Here is a 16,320-nt window from a genome sequence, read left to right as displayed (position 1 = left end):
CCAGTCTCTGTCCCTCAGCCTCTGTGTCCCCCAGGGTTGGAGCAGTATTCCCAAATCCCGGGACCCAGATTTTCATGCCGTTGTTACTTACGTCCTGTTTAGAAAGCATACTGAGTGGGGAGGAGGAAGGACGTAGTGCATTTGTAAGGTTTACTCGATTCTTTTCTCTGTAGTGTATAGTTCATACTTCTCTTGTAGGTGCTTTAAAACAAACAAAAACACAAACAAACAAACAAACAAATAAATAAAAATAAAACGCTCTTCCTTCTGCTAAGTGATTGTAGAGCAGATCGTTGAGTCTCATCCGGACGGCCTGAAGATCATATATGCTAATAAGCTCCTGGAGTTCGTTCCTCACCACTGCGGCCTTCTTCGAGAGGTCACAGGAGGAGCCATCTCAAGGTGACGTAAAATGCTGTGTATGCACCTGAGCTCAGTTTAGTGACCACCTGTCACCTCCTCATGTGCCGCTGATCCCTGGCTGTCCTGTCTGACCCGGGAACGTGGGAACGTGTGCTCTTCCCTATTTGTTACCAGTGCTGTGAGGCAGGTGTCGCTTGCCTGGGTTTACAGGGAAGGGAATGAAGAGTGGGGACGAATCTCAACGGTGACATTTGTGTGACTCCAGAGCCTCTGCTTTTCTCTTGTCTATACTTTCTCCTTAACCAGGTTCAAAATCAGAATTGGTTTCCTTCCATTATTGTGATGTCATCATAGGTCTAGAAATACCAATTCATTTTAATTCAACACGTTTTATACTGATGGCAATTAAAGTCATGTTCGGTTTTCCCTCCCTCTCTTATTTCATTTCCATGGCTTTCCAGTTCTGTTTCATGAATATCCCATTACCTTCCACTATCTCCGTCATCCCAGTCCAGACCTTTGTCGCCTTTTGTTCGAGGGTATCGGCCTCTCCCCACCTGGTCTCCCAGCTCCACCTGTCCCTCTTCATTGCAGCCCTCAGCTGTCCCACCTGCCCAGAGCTCTGCAGCCTTCCTGAGTCGCTCGTGGCTTCTCATCGCCCACAGAGGAGCATCCAGTCTTCCTGGCGCAACCTGAGACCGTTGGTGCTTGAGTCCTAGTGGTTCTCCGCTGTAGAACTTTCTACTGTGGAACTTTCCCCCATACCACTATGGTTCCTGGCCAGACAGGAGCGCTTGACCTTCCCTAACACACCTGGTACAGAAGATCCCTGACTTCACCTTGGTTCAGTTTATGGTTTTTTGACATTTTATAATAGTGCAGAAGTGATATGCATTTAGTTTGTATCTTTTCCCAGGCTGGCGATCTACAGTAGGGTCCCCTTTTGTAATGCTGGGCAGGGGCAGCGAGCACAGCCCCCAGCAAACCACGTGATCACGAGGGTCAGCAACCAACACACTTGAACCCTCCTGTTCTGGCTTTCAGTGCAGTGTTCAGTAAGTTACATGAGATACAAGACATTTTATTGTGAAATAGGCTTTGTGTTAGAGGATTTTGCCCAATTGTGCAATACTGTAAGTTTCTCAACACATTTAAGTTAGGCGGGGCTAAGCTCTGATGTTCAGTCGCTTAGGTGTTTTCCATGCATTTTCAACTAAAGAGATTTCCAGCTGAACAATGGGTTTATTAGAAGCCGAGGCCATCATAAGCTGAGGAACATCTGTCTATACTGTGCGCCTCTGTGTTTTCCTTCATTGCTTCCTGTCTCATATCCCTTTGTCTTTCTGTTGATCTGTCACTCCACATGAAGCTCCAGTCAAATACAACTTCTTTTTTTTTTTAGGTTATTTATTTATTTACTTATTAGAGAAAGCATAAGCAGAGGGGGAGGCAAAGAGTGAAGCAGGCTCCCCACTGAGCAGGGAGCCCGATGTGGGACTCGATCCCAGGACCCTGAGATCATGAACTGAGCCACCCAAGCGCCCACAGGCTATGGTTATTTCAAGAAAAAGTCCTATTTGTGAATTCTTCATCTAGTAAAGATGAATTAAAATCAGAAAGTCAACTCTGCCACCTTTAAAAACCCAGGAACAAAAAAAAATTCCACGACCAGGTATAACCCTATCCACAATAAATTACTTTCAATCCAGTCCTGAAAACTAATACAGAGTAGGAAGAAAGCATTACAGAAAAATTTTGTTTTCATTAGTCAAGCTGGAAAATAACGGGCCTTACACGAATGCCCTTAAGGAAGACAGTTCTTATAGTTTTATGTTGATGGAAACTAACATTACATTCGAAATGCATGTTAAAACCATGACTGTAGACTAACTACCACTTTCAGTCATCAGAAGATGAAAAATGGTCAAGAGTCACCAAAACTGAATCCTGGTTCCTCCTGGAAAATGTGTTCCTAAATATTTTCCCCTTGAACTACTGTGCTCTTTCTGTATCTTACACAGCAGACACTGCGATGCACAAACCCATCCAGAAGGCCTTTGAGGGCTGACAGCCTGCTGGAACAATGAGGAATTCACCCGGGTTTCTGCCTCTCTGCCGGGCCCAGAAAGTTCTGTGTAACCCAGATGACATGTCATGAGAATACAAGTGTGCCTCACACCGTACGTATCACCTCCTCAGGGTAGACACCAAAATCCATGTTTGTATATGAAAATCCAAGATGCGTACAGAAATCAAGAGTGATTCTGTCATCTTGAAAGAAAAACACACTGTTGCGCTGCCACATGCCTTGTTTCTCCTCGAGTGACTGCAGGAAGTAGGTATTGCAGTCAGAAGTCTCAGAAAGAAAAATTAGAGTAAGGGCAACACCTGAAGTTTACTCCTGAAAATACTTGGAGAACGACTGTGACCAATAAACCAGGGCTTAGTTCATGAGACTATGTCAATGAGCTTATACAATCCCATGTCCTGGTCAAACCCTCATGTCTGGGAGATGGAGGGACGTCTTCATCTTCCAGAGCTACTATTAGGGAAAAAGGTGGAGACAATACTGACTGAGTCCCTCCTTCAGCAGGAGAGCCAAAAACACCTTGCCCCTCCATAATCCCAAATGAAAATAAACATCTCGGGGCGCCTGGGTGGGTTAAGCTTCTGCCTTGGGCTGGGATCGAGCCCCACGTCAGGCTCTTTGCTCAGCAGGGAGCCCACTTCCCTCCTTCTCTCTCTGCCTGCCTCTCTGCCTACTTGTGATCTCTGTCTGTCAAATAAATAAAATAAATAAAATCTTTAAAAAAGAAAAGAAAAGAAACATCTCATTTTACTAGTGTGCAGCAGTGACTATGCAGGAGAAATTATTATTATATTATTATTAGATGATATTATTATTATTATTATTGTACTATATTGTTAACCTTTTGAATTCGGACACCTAAAATTTTTAATAAAATATGAAGGCCTTTTTTTTTTTTAAGATTTTATTTATTTGAAAGACAGAGATCACAAGTAGGCAGAGAGGCAGGCAGAGAGAGGGGGAAGCAGGCTCCCCACTGAACAGAGAATCCTATGCGGGGCTTGATCCCAGGACCCTGGGATCATGACCTGGGCTGAAGGCAAGAGGCTTTAGCCCACTGAGCCACAAAGGCGCCCCATGAAGGCTTTTTTTTTTTTTTAAAGATTTTACCTATTAATTTGACAGAGAGATCACAAGTAGGCAGAGAGGCAGGCAGAGAGAGAGAGAGGAGGAAGCAGGCTCCCCGCTGAGCAGAGAGCCCGACGTGGGACTCGATCCCAGGACCCTGGGATCATGACCTGGGCTGAAGGCAAGAGGCTTTAGCCCACTAAGCCACCCAGGCGCCCCATGAAGGCTTTTTTTAAAGAAAAAAAAACTTCAGACTATATCTTTATCCTAGAAGTTCCCACTACAACTGGCTTCTGTCTTGGCCAACATTTAGCCATTCAGATAAAGTCCGTATTTAGTGCTTCATGTGTATGCATGTGTAAAATAAGAGGACAGTCATAAATCTTTAAGATTGTGTATAATAACCATGAAATAAGGATTCTTGATACACAAGGTCTCGTCTGGGGAAAACAGCTGGAGAACAGTATGCAGTTTTCAAATGACGGAGGGGAAATACGCATTCGGTTATGAGAAAGGGAAGGAGAACAAGACCAAATATTAATAAAATGGAAAAAAGCTTTTTCTGCCATCTTTCCGTGCCGCAGTAACAGTGTGAACAAATGTCCCACAGATGCCCTCAAGAACATTAACACTGCTGAAAGGGGGGGCAAAGGCCAGGTTCTTAGGAGGCCATGCACCAAAGTCATCGTCCCGTTTCCTCACTGTAATGACGAAGCATGAGTACATGGGCAAATTTGAAATTATTGATGACCACAGTGCTGGGAAAACTGCTGTGAAACTCACGGGCAAGTTAAACAAGTGTGGCATGACCAGCCCTAGACTTGTATAACTGAAAGATCTAGAAAAGTGGCAGAATATTTCCATCCCCTCAGTTTGGTTTCATTGCATGGAAAAATTCTTCTGGCATCATGCACCAGGAAGAAGGAAGAATCCAGGCAGGAGGGAAAATCCTGGGATTCCTTTTTCCTAGAAATATAATATACATGGCACGTGAAATTCCTCAATGGGAAAAAAAAAAAAGGAAAATAAATTACAGTCACCTAATGTTTGACAAGGGTGCCAAACAATTCAATGGGGGTAAGAACAGTATTTTACTCCCAAGCAGCCACATGCAAATAATGAAACAGGAGTCCTGCCTCACACCATACAGAGAAAATAACCCAAAATGCATCAAAGACATAAATGTAAGCATTAAAATGATAAAGTTCGGGATGCCTGGGTAGCTCAGTTGGTTGGACGGCTGCCTTCTGCTCAGGTCATGATCCCGGAGTTCCTGGATCCAGTCCTGCATCAGGCTCCAAGCTCCACAGGGAGTCTGCTTCTCCCTCTGACCTTCTCCTCGCTCATGCTCTCTCTCATTGTCTCTTTCTCAAATAAATAAAATCTTTTAAAAAATAAAAATAAAGTAAAATGATAAAGTTTTCAGAAGAAAACACAAAGGGAAATGTTAGTGGTCTTGAATCTAACAATGGCTCCTCAGCCAAACACCAAAGTCAAGCAACTTAAAAAAAATAATAAATAAATGGGACTCAACCAAAATATCCCAGTTTTGTGCTTCCAAGGACCCCATTGACAAAGTCAAAAGACAAGCCACTAAATGGGAGAAAATATTTGCAGGTCATATATAAGGAACATGCATTCAGACTGTGTGAAGAATTCTTACAACTCAAATAAAAAGACAACCAAGTTAAGAAATGAGCAAAGAGGGGCGCCTGGGTGGCTCAGCGGGTTAAGCTGCTGCCTTCGGCTCAGGTCATGAACTCGGAGTCCTGGGATCAATCCCCGTATCAGGCTCTCTGCTCAGCATGGAGCCTGCTTCTTTCTCTCTGCCTGCCTCTCTGCCTGCTTGTGATCTCTCTCAATAAATCTCTCTCAAATAAATAAATAAAATCTTTTAAAAAAATGAGCAAAGAACTTGAATATACATTTCTCCAATATTCAAATGTATACATTAATATATAAACGTATATATAAATATATTTTACATTATCATATATTTATATAAACATATTTATGTAAATATATTTACATTCTTAAATATGTATTTAAATATAAATAAAATATGAAATATATATATTTAAAGATACATATAAGGTATATATAAAATATATGGGACAATAAGCACGTGAAAATATGCTCAACATCACTAATCATTCGGGAAATGCAAATCAAAACCATGGTGAGATACCACCTCCCACCCTCGTGGATGGCTACTATCAAAAAACCCAAAAGCAGGTGTTGGAAGGATGTGAAGAGCTGGAACCTGTAAATTGCTGGTGGGCTTGGAAAATAGTGCAGCCACATTAGAAATGGTTTAGTAGCTCCTCAAAATGCAGAACACAGAGTTGCCATATGACACACCAATATCACTCCTGTGTATAGAGTCAAGAAAAAAACTATGCCCACACAAAAACTTGTGCATGAAGGTTTCGGGTTTATTCGTAATAGCAAAAAGGTGAGAACAACCCAGATGTTCATCAACTGATGAAGAGATAAATAAAATGTGATCCATTCAGCCAGTGGAATATTATTCAGCCTTGAAAAGGAATAGAATTTTGATATGTGCCACGACACAGAGGAGCCTTGAAAACATTCTGCTGATTGAGAGAAGTCAGTCACAGAAGACCACATACTGCATAATTTGATTCATATGGAATTTCCAGAATAGCTAAATCTACAGAGACCGAAAGTAGATTAGCGGTTGCCTAAGACTGGTGGTGATGGCTAAAGTTTTCTTTTGAGGATGATGAAAATGTGTAGGTAGTTCAGTATAGTATAGTTAACTATAGTGAAAGCCATTAAATTGTCCACATTAGATGGTGAGTGGTATGGCCTGTGAATTATATCTCAATTAAGCTGTCATCGAAAAATGCAAAGAACTTCTATATTTATCAAGTAGAAAAAGAATGAACTTGATTAAAAACATCAAAAATGGGGAAAATAAAAACAAACAAAATAAGATGGAAGGAATAAAATCATGACTGTTTATCATTAATTTAAATGTGTACAGACTGACTTTTTCTATTAAAGCACCTATCAGGGGGTTACAGATCCACGCTGTTCAAGAAACATACTTAAAATGCAAAAGGGATTGAGAATGTATCAGGTGAGGAGATACCATGCAAAAGAGAAAGCCGGAATGGCAAAATTCATCGCAGACAAGTTGGGTCTAAAGTTATAGGTACTAAGATGAAGAGGGACATTTTTAAAGGCAGAGTTTGGAAAGAAGATGTAAAAGGTATAAGCAGGTATACATCTAACAACATAATACCTAAAGACTCTAAAAATGCAATAACAAGGTAAAATTTTAGCTTTTCAAATGGGAGTATCTACTAGAAGGAGGGAAAAACAAGGACACACAGAAAATAGACATCCTGGGGCGCCTGGGTGGCTCCGTGGGTTAAAGCCTCTGCCTTCGGCTCAGGTCATGATCCCAGGGTCCTGGGATGGAGCCCCGCATCGGGCTCCCTGCTCAGGGGGGAGCCTGCTTCTCCCTCTCTCTCTGCCTGCTTCTCTGCCTACTTGTGATCTCTGTCTGTCAAATTAATAAATAAAACCTTTAAAAAAATGCTGTTTTGCAGGGAACCTGGGTGGCTCAGTCCTTAAAGCGTCTTTTTTCCACTCAGGTCATGATCTTAGGGTCTTGGGATGGAGGCCCACATTGGGCTCCCTGCTCAGCAGGAAGCCTTCTTCTCCCTCTCCCACTCCCCCTGCCTGTATTCCTGCTCTGTCTCTCTGTCAAATAAATAATTTTTAAAAAAGAAATACTTTATTAAAAAAATATATGTAAAATGCTATTTTGCCCTCTATCCTGGTAAGATTGAACACATTCCTAACAAGAGACCTTCCTTGACTCCGTGATAAAAATTTAACATTGTCTTAATGAATCCTCACAACATCCGCCTCCCCAACCCTTCTCAGATGTTACAATTAAGGTTCAGTGAAGTCCAAACACTGGGCCTGAGGTAATATACCCAGTATGTGGCCTCTTGGCATAGTCTAGCAGCCCAAATTGGGGGCGAGGGTGTTTGAGTGTTGTTGGCCAGGATGAAAAAGCTGAAAAATGAAAAGAAGGGTAGTCTTGCTTTTTGGCCCAAAAAAAGAGGATTTAGAAAGAAAGAAACCTGTCGCCCAAAGAAGGAGGCTCCCCACTGATCCCGGCTGGGCAGGAGTCAGAGCAGAAGGGAAACTCCCATCACCAAGGAGAATGGGCTTCTCCTTCATACAAAAGCATAGGATCCCTCTCACCTGATATGTTTCTGTCCCCTAGTCATCCCCCTGTGCCTGCCCCATAATAGCATTCACAGGAAATGGCTGAGAGATACATTCAACTTGCAGAATTATAGCAAATAAAGTAATCTTTGACCCATCCTGGGAGCTTCTGATTACTAAGAGGGGCCAAGCCATCCTAGGGCAAGTGCACTCATTTCAAGAACCAGTAAAATTACTCCAAGAGTATCATAAGGGCTAGTGATCATGACTGGTCCAGAAATATTTCTGGGAGTCCCTCTTAACATCCCTCCCATCATTTCTTCTCATCTCCAAGGGAATGGTACTTAGGTATTCTGAAAGAAATATGCATGACTAGTAAACTGTGTGTGACCCATGCTGCCTAATTCATCCCTCACCAGCAATTAACACTGATGGTTTGAAGGATGGCTACTCCCCTGGCAGGGCAAGAGCTGAAGCAGAATGTATGGGGCGAGGCGGTTCTTCCCCCTGGATATAAATAATTAAACCCAGTAGCCACCCTTCCTGCCTGGCCACTGTCATTTAGGTATGGCTGATTATCCCTAAATGGGAATGAGATGGGGGCGGGAGTGGGGGAGGGAAGCAGGTGACGGTCAAAAAAACTACAGTAGCTGCCACTGAGGGTCCAACCTGGCATTAGACTGAGCTCAAGTCCTGATTCCATCATATACGAGCTGTATGAACTTGGAAAACTGAGTTCAACTCTCAAAGCATCTGCTTTGCCCCCCCTTGGAGTGAGAATAATCAGTAGTATTGACTTCACAGGGCTTATTAGGAGGATTAAATTAGATACTGTTCATTTAGCACAGTTTCTGGCCTATAGAAGGCACACATAAAAGTTGATTATCGTTTTTATGGACCTCCAACTTTAAGCCTTCTATAAAGAACCAAATGATATCTCTGAAAAATACCAACTGCCTACAAGGTTGTAGGGAAAGTGGTATCTATGTTGACCTGATTAGAAAAAAAGTGGAAAATCTCTCTTGTTTAAGCCTTGTTGAAAATTTTCTAAATTCTGTCCGCTCTTCTGCTTTAGTAATTAGAACAAACGTTGGAGACTCGTGGTTTTCTGATAATTGAGTTGCTCGTTGTAACGCAGGGCAATTCGACATTAGTGTTTATTTAAAAAAATACCCGCAAATGAAGATAAATGGTGAGACGTGCACTAAATTTGATGAAAATCCTGACGTGAGTGTTTCTTCTTGGGGATTCTCTCTCTCTCTCTTTTTTCTCCTATGATCTGAGAGCGGATTACATTCTACTTGGGTGATGGCTCAGGTCAAATGTGTGGTTTTGCAGGTGCCTAGCCTTTCACAGACAATCTTGGAAGAACCATCATTGTCTCTGTAAGAAAACGGACGGAAAGATGTGATTTTAACACTCAGCCTACAACAGTTCAACAATCTACCAATGTGAATTTAGAAACGCTGAGCAGGTCCCCCTTCTAGTAAGGAATATCTCTTCCTTTTTCTTATAATACCTGAGTTTCTACAACTGAGCAATCTACTCTTTTGTGTAAAACAGCTTCCCAGGATTGTTTCTCCTTTAAACGCAAGTGAACTTTGGGGATGGCACTCAGATCCCTTTATTTTACTGGACAACTGTGGAGCAGGGGTTGGGTGTGTTTCAAGAGGGAAAATATCCACAAGGGGACAGAAAAAAGACATAAATGTACAAAATCCCATTTTCCAAGAATATAAAAAGCTAACTTCCAGGGGAGCCTGGGTAGCTTAATTGCTAAGCATCTGCCCTTCAGCTCAGGTCATGATCCCAGGGGCCTGAGAATCCAGCCCCGTGTCTGGCTCCCTTCTCAGAGGAAAAACCTGCTTCTCCCCCTCCCACTCCCCCTGCTTGTATTCCCTATCTCATTGTGTCTCTGTCAAATAAATAAATAAAATCTTAAAAGAAAAATGCGAACTTCCAATATTTATTTTTTTTCCTTTGCTCTAAATATCTCAATGTTCACTTGTTGAAAGCAATTGATTGAAGCCCTGGGAAGAAGTGGTAGATTGAAGCACTCATCAGAGTTGTTTGTGCTGCTTTGCAGGGGTCTGGCTGCACTAAATTATTTCAAGAAGTATTAATTATCTAAGTCACTCGGAAGAAGCCATTTACCTATTTGATTTTCTTTTTTTGAAGAGAATCTTTTTTTTTTAAGATTTTACTTATTTGTCAGAGAGAGAGAGGGAGCGAGAGCGAGCACAGGCAGACAGAGTGGCAGGCAGAGACAGAGGGAGAAGCAGGCTCCCTGCCGAGCAAGGAGCCCGATGTGGGACTTGATCCCAGGACGCTGGGATCATGGCCTGAGCCGAAGGCAGCTGCTTAACCAACTGAGCAACCCAGGCGTCCCCCTATTTCATTTTCTGTGGTTCTTGATCCTTCCCCCAAATTCTCACAGGCCTCCGCAGCTGGCACAGAGTCCGCTCCCATAACTATAATCCCTGTCCCATACTCTCACCTCCATCATACATCATACATACCTGATACAACCCCACCTTGGTAAAAACCCAACCCTCTGTCCACCCTACATCTGCCCCTGGCAGCTGAAGGTGGTTGGTGAGAAAAGCAACGATGCTGGAAGCTTTCACATTAAGTTTTTTTTTTTTTTTAAGATTTTATTTATTTATTTGACAGAGAGAGATCACAGTAGGAGAGAGGAAGGGATGAGATCACAGAGAGAGGAAGGGAAGCAGGCCCCCTGCTGAGCAGAGAGCCCAATGTGGGACTCGATCCCAGGACCCTGAGATCATGACCTGAGCCCAAGGCAGCGGCTTAACCCACTGAGCCTACCAGGCGCCCCTTTCACATTAAATTCTCAGACACAAATCCAAGTAAGTTTCTCTGACCGACAGAATCTCCACTCTTCTCATGAAATATTTTGACTATTTCACATCTTCTTTCCTCCAACCTTAAGCCAGGGCTTCTCAACACTGGCCACACTTTTGAATCACCTGGAAGACTTTAAAACACAGGAGTGCCCACCTCCAGAGGATCTGATCTAATTGGTGTAGAACCAATTAGATTAATATCCAATTAGGTTCTGGATATAAGTGTGCTTTTAAAATTCTCCCAGTGATTCTAATGTACAGCCATTTTGTTCAGAGTGAGAACTGAACACCTTCCATCAGATACAGCTGATAACCGACCATTCTGATGACTTCACTGAGAAAAGTAAATTGAGGGAACCTAGGTGGCTTCAGCTCAGATCATGGTCTCAGGGTCTTGGACTCTCGCATCAGGCTCTCTGCTCAGCAGGAAACCTGCTTCTCCCTCTCCCTCTGCCTGCCTCTCTGCCTACTTGTGATCTCTCTCTCTTTCTCTCTGTGTCAAATAAAAAAAATGAATAAAATATTTTAAAAAAAGAAAGAAAAACAAACTGGGTGGGTGTGTAGGTGGCTAAGTGGTTACGCGTGTGAATCTTGGCTCAGGTCATGAGCTCAGGGTTATGAAATCGAGCCCCACGTCAGGCTCCAATGCTCAGCGGGGAATCCGATTGAGATTCTCTCCCTCTCCTTCTTTCTCTTCCCCCTGCATGTGTGTGCTCCTGCTCTCTCTCTCTCTCTTTCTCTCTCTCTTTCAAATAAATCTTGAATAGAAAAATCGGTAAGGAAAGAAGACCCACAGAATCCCACTAATTTTACGTGGGTGGAACCCTTACTCCAATCCCTTCTGAGTGAGGACAAGCCCCTCCACTTGGGGTTTCTTCTCATTTCCCTGATCTCTGAGTATGAATGTGCTCCAGGACCCAACCTCAGACTTCTCCTCTGTCTACACTGAGTCCTTGGTGACTGTCCCTCTTCTCCCATCTGTCTCCTGATGACTGCACATCTCCACCTCCAGTCCAGATCTGGATTTTGAGCTTTCTTCCACTGCCTGCTTTCCAGATCTACCTAGATGAGTTAAACCCAACATGTTCAAAACCAAGCTCTTATTCTTCTCGGGCTCTGCTGGTCTTGCAATAGCTCAAACAGGAAACTGTAGAGTCATTCTTGATTCATCTCTTTCTTTCACTGCCCACGTTTAATTCTTTGGTAGAAGCTGTGGATTCTATCTTCAAAATATATTCTAAATCTGACCAGTTCTCCACACTTCAGTTACTCCCACTGTGGTCCAAAACACCGTCTTCTATAGCCTGAGTTATTGTAATAGTCTCCTATCTGGTCTTCTGGATTCCATTTTTGCTCTGTTCTAGTTTATTTTCCACTCAGCAGTTAAAGCAATCCGTTTAAGACAAAGTCAGACCTTGTTATTTCTCTGCTCTAAGATCTCCAATGGCTCCCCACTTCACTCAATACAAAATTCAGTCTTACAAAATTTAACACTCAACTTCCTTCTCAATTCATCTCCTACCTCTTCACTCAGCTGTCTCTGCCTCCGCTCACCAGCCTCCTTAGTGTTTAACAGAGTACAGCAAGTGTGCGCCTCCCTTGGGGGGTTGCACTTGTTTCCTCTTCTTAAATGTACCCGTCTTGTTCTCTGAATCCACTCAAGGATCTGCCAATGTCTTTTTATCAGAGTAATCTCCCCTAACTGCACACACAGCCAGCACCAGCACCATCACAATCAACATAGTTTCTGTCCCTCTCTACTTTTGACTTCTTGTCAACAGCTGACATATTATATATTTATTTATTTACTGTCTGTTCTCTCTCTTCTATTTGAATGCATGTGCTATAAAAATGGTATTTGTGGGGGCTTTTTTCCTGATTTATTCTGTGTTCAGAAGAGGATTTGATACATAATACTCAGTACATAATTGTTGAACGAATGAATGAATCAATGGAAATATCAGGCTATCTCAATCATAAGAGAGATTTCTCTCAAGCATTTTCTATAGTATTGCCCTATTTCATTCTCTGCACCTCTGGGTTGATTAGTAGATAAAATCATCATGTAAAATCAGTTTGAGCAAGGTTGGATCCTTAAGCTTCTATGTCACCTAGGACTCCAAATGTCATGGTGTACCATGCACATTTGCCTCCAGCATTCTCCCCCATATTTTGGTCATGGTTCAGCAGCTGTGGCATCGTTCAGCTTTCTTTTCCCCTCCCCTGTCTCAGTTCCAGGAGGTCCTCCTTGGCTTTGGGCCCCCTCCTTGTGGGTGATGAAGGCAATGTAGGGAGATTCAGCAGCTTCCCTGACTCACCCCTGCTTTCTCCATTCATACTGATCCAGTAACGCATAGCCTGTGCAGTACAGGGCTGGCCAGGTCAGTCTCTGCCACTTTAGGACCTCATTTTTGTTCCCTGCGGCAGCTTGGCCATTTGCAAAATCAGAAATTGTAAAAGTACAAACAGGAGACAATATGCCATATTTTATGGATTTTAAGATGCCCCTCCCCTCCCATTTTCTTTCACATCTCCAATGTCAGGAATTGTCTTATAGTTGGGGCTGAGCAGGTGGAAGTCCCTATAAAGTTACCACAGCTTGACCCTGTGCCATGTGGTTACTGCTCCTAGGGCACAACTGATCATCTACATCCCTTGGCATGCCAAGCCACAGGCCTTTTGAGGACCATTTAAAGAAAGAAAATAAACTGTTTATTATATGAAAATCTCAGATAAGGAAAAAAAAAAGAAAAAAGAAAAAGAGAAACCCCACCAGCATCAAACCAAGCAGAATTGAGGGGTGGCAATTTGGATGACCTCAGAATACTTTTATAAGAAGTGCAACATGCAAAACAATCTTGAGAAAGGAGAACAAAGCTGGAGGTATCAGTTTCTTGGATTTCAAGATATACTACAAAGTTATAGTAATCAAAACAGTAGGGTACTGGGAGAAAATATATGCATAAATCAATGAAAACAGGATAGAGAGCCCAGAAATAAATCCACAATTATATGGTCAATTAATCTTTGACAAAGGAGGCAAGTATATGTAACAGAAGAAAGTTTCCTCAAAAACAGTGTTGGGAAAACTGGAGAGCCATATGCAAAAGAATGAAACTAGACCACATTCTTTTACCATACACGTAAAGAAACTCAAAATGGATCAAAGATCTAAATGTGAAGTGTGAGGTGTGCCTGCCTTGCTCAGCCTGTACAGGATGTGACTCTTATTCTTGAGGCTGTGAGTTTAGGTCCCACATTCAGTGTAAAGCTTACTTAAAAAAAAAAATTAAATGAATAAATGAGAGACCTGAAACCATAAAACTCCTAAAAGACAATAAGCAGTAATCACTTGGAGATTGGTTTTAGCAACATTATTTGTGGGTATGTCTGCTTAGGCAAGGGAAACAAGAACAAAAATAAATTATTAAGACTACAACAAAATAAAAAGCTTTTGCACAGTAAGGGAAACCCGCAACAAAACCAAAAGTGAACCTACAGAATGGGAGAAGATAGTGGTGAATGATAAATATAATAAAGGATTAATAACCAAAATATGTAAAGAACACACACACACACAAAACCCCCAAAAAACCCAAACCCCAACATATAATCCAATTGAAAAATGGGCAGAGGACTTAATAGACATTTTTCCAAAAAAATACATGCAGACATCCAATAGACATGTGAAAAGATGCTCAATATCACTCATCACCAGGAAAATAAAATCAAAACCACAGGGAGATCTATCACCTTATACTTGTCAGAATGGCTAGTATTAAAAAGACAAGAAAGAACAAGTGTTGGCCAGGATGTGGAGAAAAAGGAACCTCTGTACATTTTTAGTGGGAATGTAAATTGGTGCAACAACTGTGGAAAACAGTATGGAGGTTCCTCAAAAAACTAAAAATAGATTTACCATATGCTTTAGTAATTCTAGTACTTGATATTTACCCAAAGGAAATAAAAACACTTGATTCAAAAAGATATATGCCCTCCTAGGTTTTCTGCAGCACTATGTATAATAGCCAGTATATGGAAGCAGTTCAGGTGTTTATCAGTAGATGAATGGGTAAAGATATGGTGTATATAGATATATAATGGAATATTATCCAGCTATAAAAAAGAATGAGATCTTGCCATTTGTGACAACATGGCTGGATCTAGAAGGTATTAGGTTAAGAGAAATAAGTCAGACCGAGAAAGGCAAATACCATATGATTTCACTTCCTTTTTTTTTTTCTTTTTAAGATTTTATTTATTTATTTGAAAGAGAGAGAGATCACAAGTAGGCAGAGAGACAGGCAGAGAGGCAGGTGAAGCAGGGTCCCCACCGAGCAGAGAGCCTGACTCGGGGCTCGATTCCAGGAACCTGGTATCATGACCTGAGCCAAAGGCAGAGGCTTTACCCCACTAAGCCACCCAGGGGCCCCTGTAATTTCACTTCTATATGGAATATAAAAAAAGAAAGAAATGAACAGACAAAAAAAAAAAAACCCAGAAATAGACTTTTAAATACAAAGAACAAACTGGTGGTTATGGGAGGGAAGGTGGATGGGGGATGGGTGAAATAGGTGAAGGGGATTAAGAGGTACAAATTTCCTGTTATAAAATAAATAAAATAATTTCCTGTTCTCATCTGAAGATAAAAAGTACATCATTGGGAATACAGCCAATGATATTATAATAAGTTTATATGGTGACGTGATGATATACTTACTGTGGTGATCACTGAGTAATGTATAGAATTGTCAAATTACTATGTTGTACACCTGAAACTAATTTAACATTGAATGTCAGCTATATGTCTAATAATAATTTTTTAAGTGCAGCATGACAGAAGCTCTGGATGGCTCAGAGGAACATATTGTGAGAAAAATCTGGGCACTGAAATCTCTCAGTTAGAAAGTAAATAAAAGTAGTGAGATTCTTAATGTGAGGTTTGGAAAAACGTTAACCAAAAATTTTAACTTTTTTTTTAATGTATGCATTAAGGCCATATGCAATAAAAATCTGTCTAAATACTTACCAAAGAGCTTTTTGAATACATTTAAATTAAAATATTAATGAAAGGAAAACATTGTATCATAGTTTGAATGGTAGCATTTTTTGTTTCTTATTAAACTATACCAGGAAAGGAGGCCAAGACTCAATGAAATATGGCTATTATCCCCAGTTTCACAAGAGCATGAACCTCTCTGGCTTAACAAAGCCTAAGGAATCTACTACAGTAATGGGTTGTTCTTACTACCCTGGAGCCTTTTGTGCAGACTATGAACCAAAAGCTCAATATTAATCTTAAAATTAATTATATTACAAAGTTGTATTATTTGGAAGATGTGTTCAAATGACTCAAAGTTAAAAGATCTCAGTATAATGCTGGTTCTATAATTATCTTCCCAGAAAACATTACTTGTAAAACTTAATGATGTAGAACCATAATCATAGCATTGAGTAGGAGGTTGCCAAGCAGATGGGAAAGTTTTTTGGTTGTTGTTTTCCAGTTGTTTTCTTCCCTTTCCTCTCCTCCTTTCACAAGGAGAATCAGCCACCTGTTTTTAAAGGCTGAAGTATTTTTACTGTTCTTGGTCGGAAACATTTGTTTAAACAAAGTAGCACTTGGTTGCTAAACCCTTGATTCTAAATGGACATAGCCATCTCATTTTTGTTGGGCCAGGGTTTGGATAACAATTTGATTTCCCAGTCTGTTTCTTTTGTGAC

This window comes from Mustela putorius, unplaced genomic scaffold (assembly GCF_011764305.1).
Source record: "Mustela putorius furo isolate JIRA1106 unplaced genomic scaffold, ASM1176430v1.1 tig00001919_pilon_pilon_pilon, whole genome shotgun sequence".
NCBI lineage: Eukaryota > Metazoa > Chordata > Mammalia > Carnivora > Mustelidae > Mustela > Mustela putorius.
This window is presented reverse-complemented; position numbering follows the sequence as displayed.